Below are 12927 nucleotides of genomic sequence, written 5' to 3'. Positions count from 1 at the left end.
GGCAGGGAAGCACAAAAATTGCATGGAACTCATTCATGCTCCTCTCCACGGAAATTTTTAGCAAAAGGCGAAAGATTTGTACGAGATGAAGAGAAACCAGAGTGCGTGGCTGCACAGCTGCAGGAGCCCAGGCCGCCTTCAAAGCCTCTGCGCTGCCGGTCATGGTTGGCAATACACCTGGCCTTACAAACGAGCCAGTGGGGCCCGTTCAGCTCCGGGCTCATCGCCTGCGGCTCTCAGCTTGCGGCCGTGCCCAATCTGTGCGATAAGTCGGAAAACACCCAGCCACACTGTGCCGGAAACGACGCACTGTAAGGCACCTTGAAGCGTGCACCCCCAACATTCTTCTTTGCACATCTGTGAAAGGTAAACTCTTGAGCAAACTCTGAACCAGCTCTAAGGAAACTAATCCGATTAGACGTTACTTTGACTCATCCTTTAAGGGACCCTTGATAATTGGAGAAATCAATGATTTCGAATGAATTCTGTATGCGTCAAAAGACAGCTATACACAGAAAACATGCAGGACACTGCTCATGATGTTTCCCGAGCCGAAACACAGTGCGTTTTTCCAAGCCATCTGACAAAGCCCGCCCACTGAAAACTGCAGCAGATCGTGTAAAGACGTTCAACTTTGTAACTACTGCACGCACAGGAAGCAGAATAAATTCCTCTTTTCAAACTGTCAAAGGTTTGCTTTGCGAACGCTGCAGGACATCGCAAAATCTCTTTTGAACGGGGACAAACGATTTCTTATGGGGCGCAGTAAGTACAGACGTTTAAAAAGCTCCACTCATGCCGACGATGCAGCATGAAGAAGCGCAACCTAACGTTTGACAGACAAAAGCCGGGCGCCGCTACGAGCAATATGAAATCAAACTGACAGCACACGGCGTTTCGCGCTGACTCAAAAGTGATCTCGACAGACGCTGTTCTCTGCATAACACTGAAAGAGCTAAAGAGCGTTTCTGTTGAGACGTAACCCAGTGGGCAAAAGACGTATAATATACGTCTATTAAACGCATACCTTAGACGTCTAAATGTGGTCTGCAATTCGTCTAGAATGAAATTCTAATATATGTCTATTGTTATACGTCAATTATACGTCTATGATTAGATGTTCATTATACGTAAATGGTTGGAGTTCTATTATACGGATAAATTTAGAGGACTATTATACATATATGGTAGGAGTTCCGGATAACTTTAGAGGACTATTCTACGTATATGGTTGGAGGTCTATTATACGGATAACTTTAGAGGTCTATTATACGTATATGGGTAGAGGTCTATTATACGGATAACTTTAGAGGTCTATTATATGTATATGGTTAGAGGTCTATTATACGGATAACTTTAGAGGTCTATTATACGTATATGGGTAGAGGTCTATTATACATCAAAGTTAGGTTTTACAGGTGTAGAAACTAGTAAATCAACCCAATGATTTGGTTTAGAAATTTATTCTGAAAATACACATTCACACCTGAAAAATATGTATTTCAAATTATACATTGTATACAATCAATCAACAATCAACATATGGGCAATAATCATAAAAAACACAACTAGTCTTAAACTTCAGCTACAAATTCTGGTAATATGGCAATATACAGTATAGTAACGGCAAACACAAACTAATTACATTAACACACTAACTCAAAACCACATTTTGATTCAAATATACATTTTAAAATGTACAACTTCTATATTTCCAAGAAAAAAAATATTACAATGGAAGTTAAGACGATTTTTGTCCACTATTTGCAAACCCTGTGTAATTGTCCTAACAGTTAGAACCAAAAACCTAGTATTTTCAGTGTCCAGATCTCCTGGCCCCCTGCCTTGCATATGCATTCTTCAAGTAACACATTGCGTGCTCCTTTATTTCTTTTTCTGCTGATTTAGGGCGGGACTTCAGCACCGCAGCTAGGAGAAAATTATATAATATTACTTCCCAAATTAATGATGATTAATATCTTCTTTAGTATAATCTAAAAAATGAACGGTTTACTAAGCTCAAAGCTGAAATAAATGTATAAAATTTGGCTTGCATCATAGAAGTTGAGCAATAAAGTCTGTCCTAATTAAAGAGTACCCAAAGTTTGAAAGTACAACATAGAATAAGAATAGAGAAACGGCAAAACGATTTAGTGTCATCTTCCCCATTCACACCATTCCCCATTTCGAATGAATTCTGTATGCGTTAAAAGACAGCTATACACAGAAAACATGCAGGACACTGCTCACGATGTTTGCCGAGCCGAAACACAGTGCGTTTTTCCAAGCCATTTGACAACGCCCGCCCACTGAAAACTGCAGCAGATCGTGTAAAGACGTTCAACTTTGTAACTACTGCACGCACAGGAAGCAGAATAAATTCCTCTTTTCAAACTGTCAAAGGTTTGCTTTGCGAACGCTGCAGGACATCGCACAACCTCTTTTGAACGGGGACAAACGATTTCTTATGGGGCGCAGTAAGTACAGACGTTTAAAAAGCTCCACTATTTTTATGTGCCATTTTTTGCTTATTCACTTACTATTTTAATCAAAATAATATTAAGAAAGATCTGTATGTATTCAGATAGTATTATTATTGTTCATACTTACTCGTCAAAAGAGGATTGCTGAGATGTTTGAAAAACGTGTCCAAAATGGTGACCAACGAATACTAGCAATGCATTGTGGTATATAACCGGAAAATATGCTGGGTTCGATATTTTCTCAACGTATGCGTTTATTAATGTTGTCGATATTATGGTTGAAATTTAACATTGATAATACATCGCGGCTATGTGCCCCCTGCTATGAGCTGATGTGCAATTTTAACGCATGCAGTTAGTAAGGATCGGTCACTGTTGTATGGTATTATATACAGTATAATGACATTATGGAATAGGATGGGGACAGGCCTGGCATCACGGGGGGAGGGAGGAATGTCGCCCCTTCAGTTTTGGGCAAAAAGATGTACCTAACTTACCTAGGAGTATACGGCACTCTGCACAGTGTACGAAGTAATTTTCGCAGTAATTAATTTATTATATTTACTATATTTATTATACACGTGTAAATTAATTACTGCGAAAATAATTTACTTCGTACACTGTGCAGAGTGCCGTATACTCCTAGTTGCGGCACACACGATACATACAGTAAAAAGCCTCAGGCACTGTGTTAGATGTGTTTTCGACGTTATATATGCGTTTATTAATGTCGTCGATTTTACGGTTGCAATTCGACTTTGATTATACGTCGAGGCGACGTATATATACGTATAGCCGTATTTTCGCCGTGAATATACGTATATTCGACGAATCAGTGCCCACTGGGTAAACTCTTCAGCAAACTCTGAACCAGCTCTAAGGAAACTAATCCGATTAGACGTTACTTTGACTCATGTTTTTACGCTAGGGTTAGGGTTAGCATTCCCACGCTACTTAGACACTTTGTTTACGCTCAGTGCTTGATTTTGGGAACTTCAGGACGAGTGGGAATTTTCTCCTATCTGTCAATTCTGTTTTGTTTTGGAGACTCTTGGCTGCCTATGTTGTACAGTGCAGCGTGAAGGAAACATTTTCCAAAACTGTCAGCTCAAAAGTTGTAAGAAAACCTCTCCAGCTGCTTTAACTCTCTTCATTTTTGTCATTTAATGTGACACTCGATGTATAACTGGAGCCTCACATATGCAAATGGTGAGGCTCCAGTTCGACACCCAGTTCAATACCACTTTACAGTAAATGACAAAAGCATGGCAGACTGTGCCGGACCGGCAGATTACTTCCGCTTATTTTTACCACATTAAACAATGGAAATCCAACCACTTGCATTTGTGACACTTGATTTTGGCTGCACCTAAGACACTCTTAAATCTTCAAACACATTTCTCTTCTCCCGCAACACTCTTGTCTGTCGGCGCTATGTGGCAGCGTTGCATGACAACCCATCTCACCACGGAAAGGAACCTAACAGCTTTGGTAAGAGAGGAGAAAAGGACCTGGCCCGTACGCGGCTCAAACCCGCAACCTTGGCGTTACTAGCACCACCATCTAACCAACTGAGCTAACCGACCTCACAACAGTGGTCCTCTCTGTGCTGCAAAAAATCAAGCTCAGGGAATTTCTTTTGTCCTTTGAATAGAAAGCCGTGTAATTCAGTGTACGGGCTTTCTCGTGCAGTTTCATAGTTCTTGTAACCCAAATCCTACACTGGCCTGAAGTGCCCCCCCATTTCACAGCATTTTTCAGCTGATTTAAAATGTACCTAAAGGAGAAGCATTATTGAAGACCATCAATTACCAAGAGCTTTTGTCAAAGGTTTTGGTGGTCATTTTTAATGACCACAGAGCACTATGACCTCGGTTTTACATCTCATCCAAAAGACAGCGCCCTTTTTCCAACACAGCTTCTCCGTCACTATATTGGGACATTGGGACCCGTACAGACCTCAGAGTGAGCGCCCATTAACACCACTTCCAGCTGGAAGCTTTGTTTTTCCCTGTAGCTCACCCTCATCCTGGTACTGACATGGCTCACACCTGCTTAGCTTCAGTGGGTTTTCAGTTGCGAGTTGCAAAAGTTGGGATACAAGTGTAGCGGCAATGCTTGTTAATAAGACAGAATTAAGCGTTGGTATGCTGTCCTAAATGAAGCCCCATCTCACCCCCCATCTCTGTGGTGCAGCCACAGAGAAAGTATTCATGCAGACTGATTTAAGTTGTTTTCTTTTGATAGGGAACAGCTCCCAGACAGGGATGCACTTAGCTAAGCCTGGCTATCATGATCAATGGTCATCCATTGGCGCCTATCTGTCTAGGGAGTGCTGAATGGACATCTGGACTGCATTCTTAAGTGTCAAGAGTAAGTGACTTATATCTCACCTTGACCAACCAATCAGGGACTGGCAGGGCGTGGTAATACCACGTGGGTCTCCAATGCCCGCCAAACTCTCAACCAATCAGCACACATCTGTGTCTTGGTCAAAAAGGGAGCGCAAGCTCAGATCGGGGCTCTCCTTGGCCATTTTCGCGCATCCTCAGAGACAATCACGTGACAACTGCTGTTGTCTGCATAGGGACTTGGACTTTGTTCTAAGCGCGAGGCCAAGCATCCCGTACGTACTCAGAATTCTACTAACGTGAATGCTCCGTTTGATCAACGGCAGCCTACAGTTGGACCCTCGTCGACAACCTGAATAGCTTATTCAGAAGCAGCGCTGGACCGGGAACGAACCAGTTTCTTCCCAGGCAAAAGAGTGACTTGTGAGGACTCGCGGTCACACTCTGTGCATAGAGACTTTCTACTAGCCAGCCGGACTGCTGGTAGATCCCCTCGGAGCAACGACTGCCCTGCGCGCCGCAGTCAGATTCCTCCGCCCGTCCTACTCCGAGCTGCACCTTGACTGGTTGGCTGGTAGCCAGAGGACGCCGACACAACGCCCATTGGACAACCGCTGGAACAGAGGCTGCAACAGAGCTTGTCAGCTGGTTTGGTGTTCGTGCCGGGAAATTCCAAATCCATACACAGTGGATAAGTTAACCCCATGTTCTACATTGCGTCTCGAGAATTCAATTGTACCTCAACACAAGTTGTTATCAATTTAATTCATGAGTAATGTATTTACTTCCGAGTTTAGAGTAACAATGGGTAATAACACTGATTAGCGATTTGGTAACCGAACGATATATATTGACATATATTCTCTGTTGTGTATCTCTTTGTGTTTGCACCTCTTCGAGATTATATATCTTGTATATTGATAACCCTCACAGTAAGGTCTGCCGCTCGTATCCAGGCAGACTAGTATATGTTTGGTGCACAATTTATATTAATAAATGTATCTCGTGTATTGAACCCGTGTGTGTGCGTTGTTAGTTGTTCTGGCGATTGATTTTCTAAAAGCCCCAACGAACAACCTCGTGATTACTGCTACAATTAATAAGTGTCTCAGTAAACCCATCAAACCACTACATTTAATGGCGTCCCTGGGTGGGCGAGTTTAGAATGAAATGAGACTCAATCGCACAGAATAACTGATGTTGCTGTGAGTTCAAGTTCAGCACAGCACCGTGGCTTTTATACGCGAATACCGGGTGTGCTGATAACTGCGTAAAGAAATCCCCCTGTTTTCTAGCGTTTAGTGTAACGTGTGCTGATTGGAAATCCATCTGCTCGGGTGTTTAGATTCCATACTGTATTTTGGTAAAAGGAAAAAAAGTAATACTCTTAAAGTTTCTCTGACGTAATGACAATGGCTGCTAAAATGTCTGAAGTGGAGTCGCTTATAAGTACTATTTCTAGCGACGACAATCCTGGTTACTGGAGCGGTATCGAAAAGTTGAACTTTGATGATATTGAGAAGCTGCAAGTAGATTTAGTAGCTAAGGTAGCGAACCAGCTTAACACAGGAGGGTCTGTGAACGCAGTTCAGGTCCTATCTAGTTTCGCCTTAAATCTAGCTAAACAGCTGGAACTGTCTTTGTCCGAGCTGACAAAGTTTCAAACGCTTCAGGGAAAGCTAGAAAGATATAAGGCGGAGCGAGTTGAGTTGTTGGATATAATCAGAGAAAAGAGAGTGAAAAGTGAGGAAAGTGAAGACAGACTCAGGGAAGTTTTAGGTAAATTAGATGACCTGTCTGCTAGAGAAACTGCGGCTGAGGTAGCTAGGAGAGACCTAGAAGCGAGCTTGAAAGAAAAAGAAAAAGAAATCACGGCCGTCTCCCTGCCCACGGAGAAACTGTAAAAATTAACCTCCACTCCCTGAGGCAGTTAGCCAAAGATGTAGAAAGGTTTGACCCGACAGTGTCAGGGAATAATGTGGAGACCTACATTGATGAGCTGAGATATACTTTGCAGTTTATGCCCGAAGCGTCCGAACAGGAAAAGGCTATGTTAGTAAGGAAAACTACCAGCCGAGCGGTCCACGAGTGGATGTCTAGACAAGGACCTGAGGTCTGTAATAGCTTTGAGGAGCTGTGTCAGGCAATGATCGGAGAATTTTCGGCTTTTATAGATCCCATATCTGCCGTGGCCACAGCGCACCATATTAAGCACGAAAAAGCTGAAGCCCCTCGCGACTATTACCCCTATTATATAATATTTTACTATTATATAACTTGTAAAATATTACCCCCGGTCCATTCTCTTCCAAAAGTGAGAAACACCTGTTTTCTACATTTTGTCTGTTTTAAAACCATATCTCTTTAAACCAAACCAAGAGTTTGTCTTTTGCACTGATATTCTGATTCATTTCAATTTCAAAGAAAAAAAAAACATTATCTTCCAAAGCATCATAAAATTGTCTATTCTTCCAGACTCTACTTCTCTCTTGTAGTAGTACAGCAGACCTTTCCAGGTGAGCAGATCACAGAGTCCGAAATATGCTTCCTCCATCAAGCAAAGTACCTGAACATGACTCGGTCTTCATAAAAGCGCCCCTGTAATAAAGAAATTAAATCCAAAATCAAGAGGGCAGTTGCCTACTGAAGTTCAAGAAGTCATCAATTTTAACCTAGCAACACATTAAAGGCTGCATCTATACAAGTATGATTCTAGAAATGCTCACCAGATTACGTTTTAAGAAGGAACTGCGCCTCAGGTTTCGCCGAGATCTTAACTCGGATGGCAGGATTCAGAGTCCGGAGTGTGGACTGATGGAGCACGGAGGGTCCATATACTGTGGATCCCTCAGTGATCTTCCGCGTATTCAAACCGCCAGCGTGTAACTCCCCTGTCCCCGTGACCTCATTGCTCTGCTCTCACCTCTGTGCAGCCGAGCCCGACTCATGATAAAGTGGAAAAAAATATGCCCCCAACGTGAGATTTAATTTAGATTTCACAGATGCGCAAGGAAGAATGTTGGGGGTGCACACTTCAAGGTGCCTTACAGCTGTAGGGAGTGATTCGAGACGATTCGTGGCGTGCGCTCGTTCCCATATACCGTACGCCCCGGGCTGCAGTGCTAGGATGACATACAATACCGCTTGGGCACGTAACGGCCTTACATGCAAGTGTGGGACGTGAGGGTTTTCGTTTGTTCGTTTTGTTTTGCTCTGCTTTGCTTTGTTTTGCTTTCCATCGCGTTGGTAAGAGCGTAAATAAAAAGGCGATTCCTGCGTCTACCACTAATGTAAGAGCTATTTCAAGTGCGACGTGGTGCGGCTTTTCAAATGCTTGTGGGCATTTCTCTGTTGTTGATTCTTTTTTTGTGTGTAACAAAGTGGCATTTTCATGTCCGGACGGGGAGACTTTATCATTCCGACATGAAGCCACCCTTAAGTCCTCTGAGGCGTGTCTGTCTGCAAGGCTTGTATTTTGGAAATGTTTTTTTTAAACGGAGAATGACTTTGAAATAGGCTTCCGCCGGCGCCTCGCGATCCAGGTAAGATTGTAGCAAGAACGCAGCGGCAGTGGGGCTTGCTGTAGTCGTGGCCGAGTGATTAAAGCGATGGATTGGAAATCCATTGGGGTCTCCCCGCGCAAGTTCGAATCCTGCCGACTAGGTTGTCCGCCTCCAGTCCTTGTGTTCCGGCGCAAGGAAAGAAGCGTGCCTCTTTGCTGTTCCTGGTGGTTTTAAAACGCCAAATCGCTTGTACCCGCTGCCTTGGAAATAAATTCTTCAGCATCCGCGAATGCCTTTTTGCAGCTAAATGACGGTGTAAGTGTGTTTAGCCAGCGGGACTGGCTAGAGACGTAACTAAAGAGACTTGACGAAAATCAACTTAAGGAGATTGGAAAATATAAGAGCGTCTGAAAGTATAAGTACAGTACAGGTGGACGTAAAAGTAGTTAGATAAACAGTGTTTGTATTTTTATACAATTAGTTGCAATAGAGGAAACAATTTGGGTTTATTCGAATGTCTCAGACATGCTGAAACGCTGTAGGTTTAGAATCGAGACTGGGGAGAATAACGTCTTGTGAGAAGATCTGTTTACCTAACGATTAGATCCTGTAAATCCCTTGTACCCTCCCTAAGTCTGTCCCAGTCCAGTGGATAAAAATGTACTGTTAATGGAGTGTTGGTTTCTCTGTTATGGGATACTGGAGCACTACTGTCATGCTTGTTTCACTCCTCTGTTCAACAGTGTGCTATAGAGTAATGTATATGGGGAGACGGCAGGAGGCCACAGGAGTATTGGGGCAGCAAGTTTTACTTGCCGAGTACCAGATTTTAATGGGTGGTTTTATCCCAGATCTATTGGGTTGGAATATTATGCATTACAAAGAATGACTATCCAGAACAGGGTATCACGTGGCTTCAACTGACTGTGATCACTCAGTATGTTGATAGTATTCTGAGTGCTTCCCCTGACGAGGAAACCCACAAGTCTGAGTTGCTTCAGCTTTAGAGTGTCTAATAGAAGCAGTTATGATAAGGCCCTTTTGTGTCTAGCATTGTGAAATTTTAACAGGGCTTGGGTGCAATGTTTTTACAGGGTGAGCACAACTCTTAACAGATCTGCTTAAGGGGGGAGTGCAGTACAAGGACAAGATTGCCTTGGTTCCCGCAACAAAAGCCGCCTATAATAATTTGAAACAAGCTCTCTTACAGGTGCTGAGACTGGGGTTTCCTCAGATGGATCAACCATTCCTTTGTATGTAAGTGTGGACAAAGGGTTACTGTATATGTATATAATGTATGTATTTGTTGCATGTAGGCCACAATTCTGGATGGCTATGGAGAAATAGGATTCTCTCACAACGGCAGGGACTCCAGTTAAGAATACTAGGCTTGTCTCTGAACTGATTTGTAGTTTTACAGCTGCCGACAGAAGCAGCTTGAGTAAGGTGTAAATAACACAATAAATAAAGAATTCCAGTAACTCAAGGTAACAACCATGCAGATGCAGATGCCAGATGAGCTGCACTGGGAGAGCGGGAGTCTGAGACCCCTGTGAAACCTCTATTGGGGAAAGGGGAGAATTCAGGTTGAGGCCTTTAATAGATGTTTAATAGTGGTTAGAACAAATGTGTAAAGAATGTGGGGTTGTATGATGATGTGATGTGGGCTGGCACATACCCAAGTGTATGACAAAGATGATCCCAGGGTATGGACTGCCCTGCCCCTTGGATACTGATCTAGGGGCAGACTACACTGGGAAGGTGTGCCAGGCTGTAATTGCCTCACTAGGGGTAAGTTGGAAGTCACATTGCCCCAATCACCCACAGTCTGAAAGACCAACTAAGGAAATATCAACTGAAGGGACACCGTGGGTAGATAACTCTCTATTAAAGTGTTGTAGGTTTGTTAACTGAAGCGGTGCACAGGGCTTGTGAACAGGTGCCGGACGCTTGGGGACCTCCAGCAGAGGGGAGACACGACCGGATACCTGGCGAGTGGGTGTAGGTGAAGAAGAGATACCCTGCCAGATGTTGCAATCCTGCTGGGAGGGACCATATCAACTGCCACCAATTACTGATTGTGCCATCTGAGTGACAGGATGAGATCGCTGGATCCGCGCATCGCACTTTCACTGACCCACGGCACCAGAGACTGAGTGAACAGAAAGAAGGATGTTGTTACCGTTTCTGTGTCTGATGCTTCCTAAGACCAACAGTGTGCTTGTTAGGCCTGAGGAGCATTACTGGGGATATGGTATCAATACATTCCGGGTGTTGGGATATCTATCAGGGTAATACATTTCTAATTGGACTATAAATAATGTCATATAGTCTGCTTTAAAACTGATGTTTTCAACTCTATTGTAGAGATTCTAGAATCAACTAATAGAGAATTGAAATAAAAAAGGGCATAAGAAGACATTACCAAGAACGACCACAAGATGGAGATATTGTCTAGACATTACCAACAACGACCACAAGATGGAGATATTGTCCAAAGAGGCAAGAAGGGCAAAGCCGCGAAAAGGTAAAAGCATTTTTTGAAAGAGATTGCTGTCAGAATGCACATCCGTATCCCAAACAGAATCTCTAGTAGAATATGATCATTTGTGAAACAGGCAAATGAGTGTCTGCTACAATATGATTGCTACATATCTGCATTTGTTGGTTTTTAAGGAGTAAGAGTGCAGGGGGTTTAAACCTGCGATCCAGTGTGTTGAAGTATTTCACAACACTACCCCTAGCACATCTGGAAATAAATCCTCATAAGTGCAAACACATCCTAAATACAGTGTTCCTGCACCTTTGACCTCATCCAGAATGTATCGTTTTTTGAAAGGGATTGCTGTCAGAATGCACAACTGAATCCCAAACAGAATCTCTAGTCAAATATGATCATTTGTGAAACAGGCAAATGAGTCTCTCAGGTGCCCATTGCTCATTTTCAGACACATTTATGCAATACTTTCACCATGCGTTGAGCAATAGGGATTAAAGATACCAGAGGTAAGGTTTAAAAGTGATTCTGAGGTGCAACACATCAGCGATACAGCTAGGCATCTGAAATGCGGGGTTTGAGAGCCCTTCAGGGAACACCTTACCCTAAAGGTACCAGAAGTCCACTAGTATAAGCATTAAGTCACTGTCACCCCTGTTACAATGTGATTGCTACATATCTTCATTTCTTTGGTTTTTAAGTAGTAAGAGTGCAGGGGGTCTAAATCTGCGATCCAGTGTGTTGAAGTATTTCACAACACTACCTGTAGCCCGTCTGGAAATAAATCCTCATTCTGATTATTGACCTGGGCATGTACCAATAAATCACTGAGCATATATATATCACTGTGTTGAAGCTAGAGACCTGTATGTAATAATATGATGCTAAAATGTTATTTTCACATATATTAATGTAATAAATGATTGCTTATGCTTTATAAACAAATCTAATTAAAATAAAAGCTAAAGTTTTGTATTTATCTTGTACCATAGAACATGATTTTCTTTGTATTTCAAGCCCACAAAGTGTCCAAATGACGCACTACATGATATAAAGAAGATTATCACATGCATATCAGTATTATCTTTCTTATGAAAATGCATTCCTTTCATTATCTTTTACTTTTTAAAATGAACTCAAGTTGTGTATAATGTAATAATTTAAGTAGAATAGATTCTAATAATAAAATGATCCAGTGTGTTGCTCTACTACACTACTTCACTGCTCTATGCCGTCTGGAAATAAATCCTCAGACTGCTTACTGCCCTGGGCATGTACCAATGAATTACAGGAGCACATCTATTTATCACTGCGTTGAAGCAGGAGACACATAGTCTCTGCAAACACATCCTAAATACAGTGTTCCAGCACCTTTGACCTCATCCAGAACGTATCATTTCTTGAAAGGGATTGCTGTCCGAATGCACATCTGAATCCCAAACAGAATCTCTAGTAAAATACGATCATTTGTGAAACAGGCAAATTACTGTCTCAGGGGCCCATTCCTCATTCTCAAGACACATGTATGCAGTATGTACACCATGCATTGAGCAATAGGGATTAAAGACACCACAGGTAAGGTTAGATGTCATGTTCTATGATCATTTCTTTCAGCATTAGGGACTAAATATACCAAACGTATGATGCTAAAATCCTGAAAAAAGGATGTGCTCCATCTCGGCAGTAGATTGGATTCCAAAACTGATTTGGGTCAATATACATTACCTTTGAAGATAAGGTACAGTCTACTGTAGGGAACCATCAACTTAGAAAGCATTGGCCTTCCCTGGGGGTCAGGTAGGTGCAAAAGATAAACCTTTATCCTATCTTTATCTTAAGATAAGTGGCCAAGCAGTATTTTTCCAAGTTTCACCAAGCTCATCATGTTGCCATAGTAGAAAAAGTTCTATAAAATGTTAAATAACTTTAAAAAAAGCATCTTGGTCTTTCAGTACTGTACAAGGTGAATTAAACTGTCCCTGGTAATAAAAAGTAATTAGAAGCATCCCAGAAACTTTATCTCTAGAAACATTAGCTGTTTTATATCATGTAATTTAGTGTGATGTTGTCAGAATTCAAGGACATTATCACAC

General features: G+C 42.3%; 1 non-coding gene and 1 pseudogene across 1 annotated transcript; one reads left to right on the top strand and one right to left on the bottom strand.

The window, feature by feature from the left end:
* LOC148631650 (U5 spliceosomal RNA) lies at positions 1 to 105 on the bottom strand (annotated as a pseudogene; the record flags this gene model as incomplete).
* An 8311-nt stretch (positions 106 to 8416) lies between these two features.
* trnas-gga (transfer RNA serine (anticodon GGA)) lies at positions 8417 to 8498 on the top strand. The gene has a single exon. It is a non-coding gene; the product is annotated as a tRNA-Ser (tRNA).
* The last annotated feature ends 4429 nt before the right edge of the window (positions 8499 to 12927 follow it).

This window comes from Lepisosteus platostomus, unplaced genomic scaffold (assembly GCF_059453375.1).
Source record: "Lepisosteus platostomus isolate fLepPlt1 unplaced genomic scaffold, fLepPlt1.hap1 Scaffold_75_H1, whole genome shotgun sequence".
NCBI lineage: Eukaryota > Metazoa > Chordata > Actinopteri > Semionotiformes > Lepisosteidae > Lepisosteus > Lepisosteus platostomus.
Note: the sequence above shows the minus strand (reverse complement) of the source record. Positions and strands in the feature narration are given on the sequence as shown.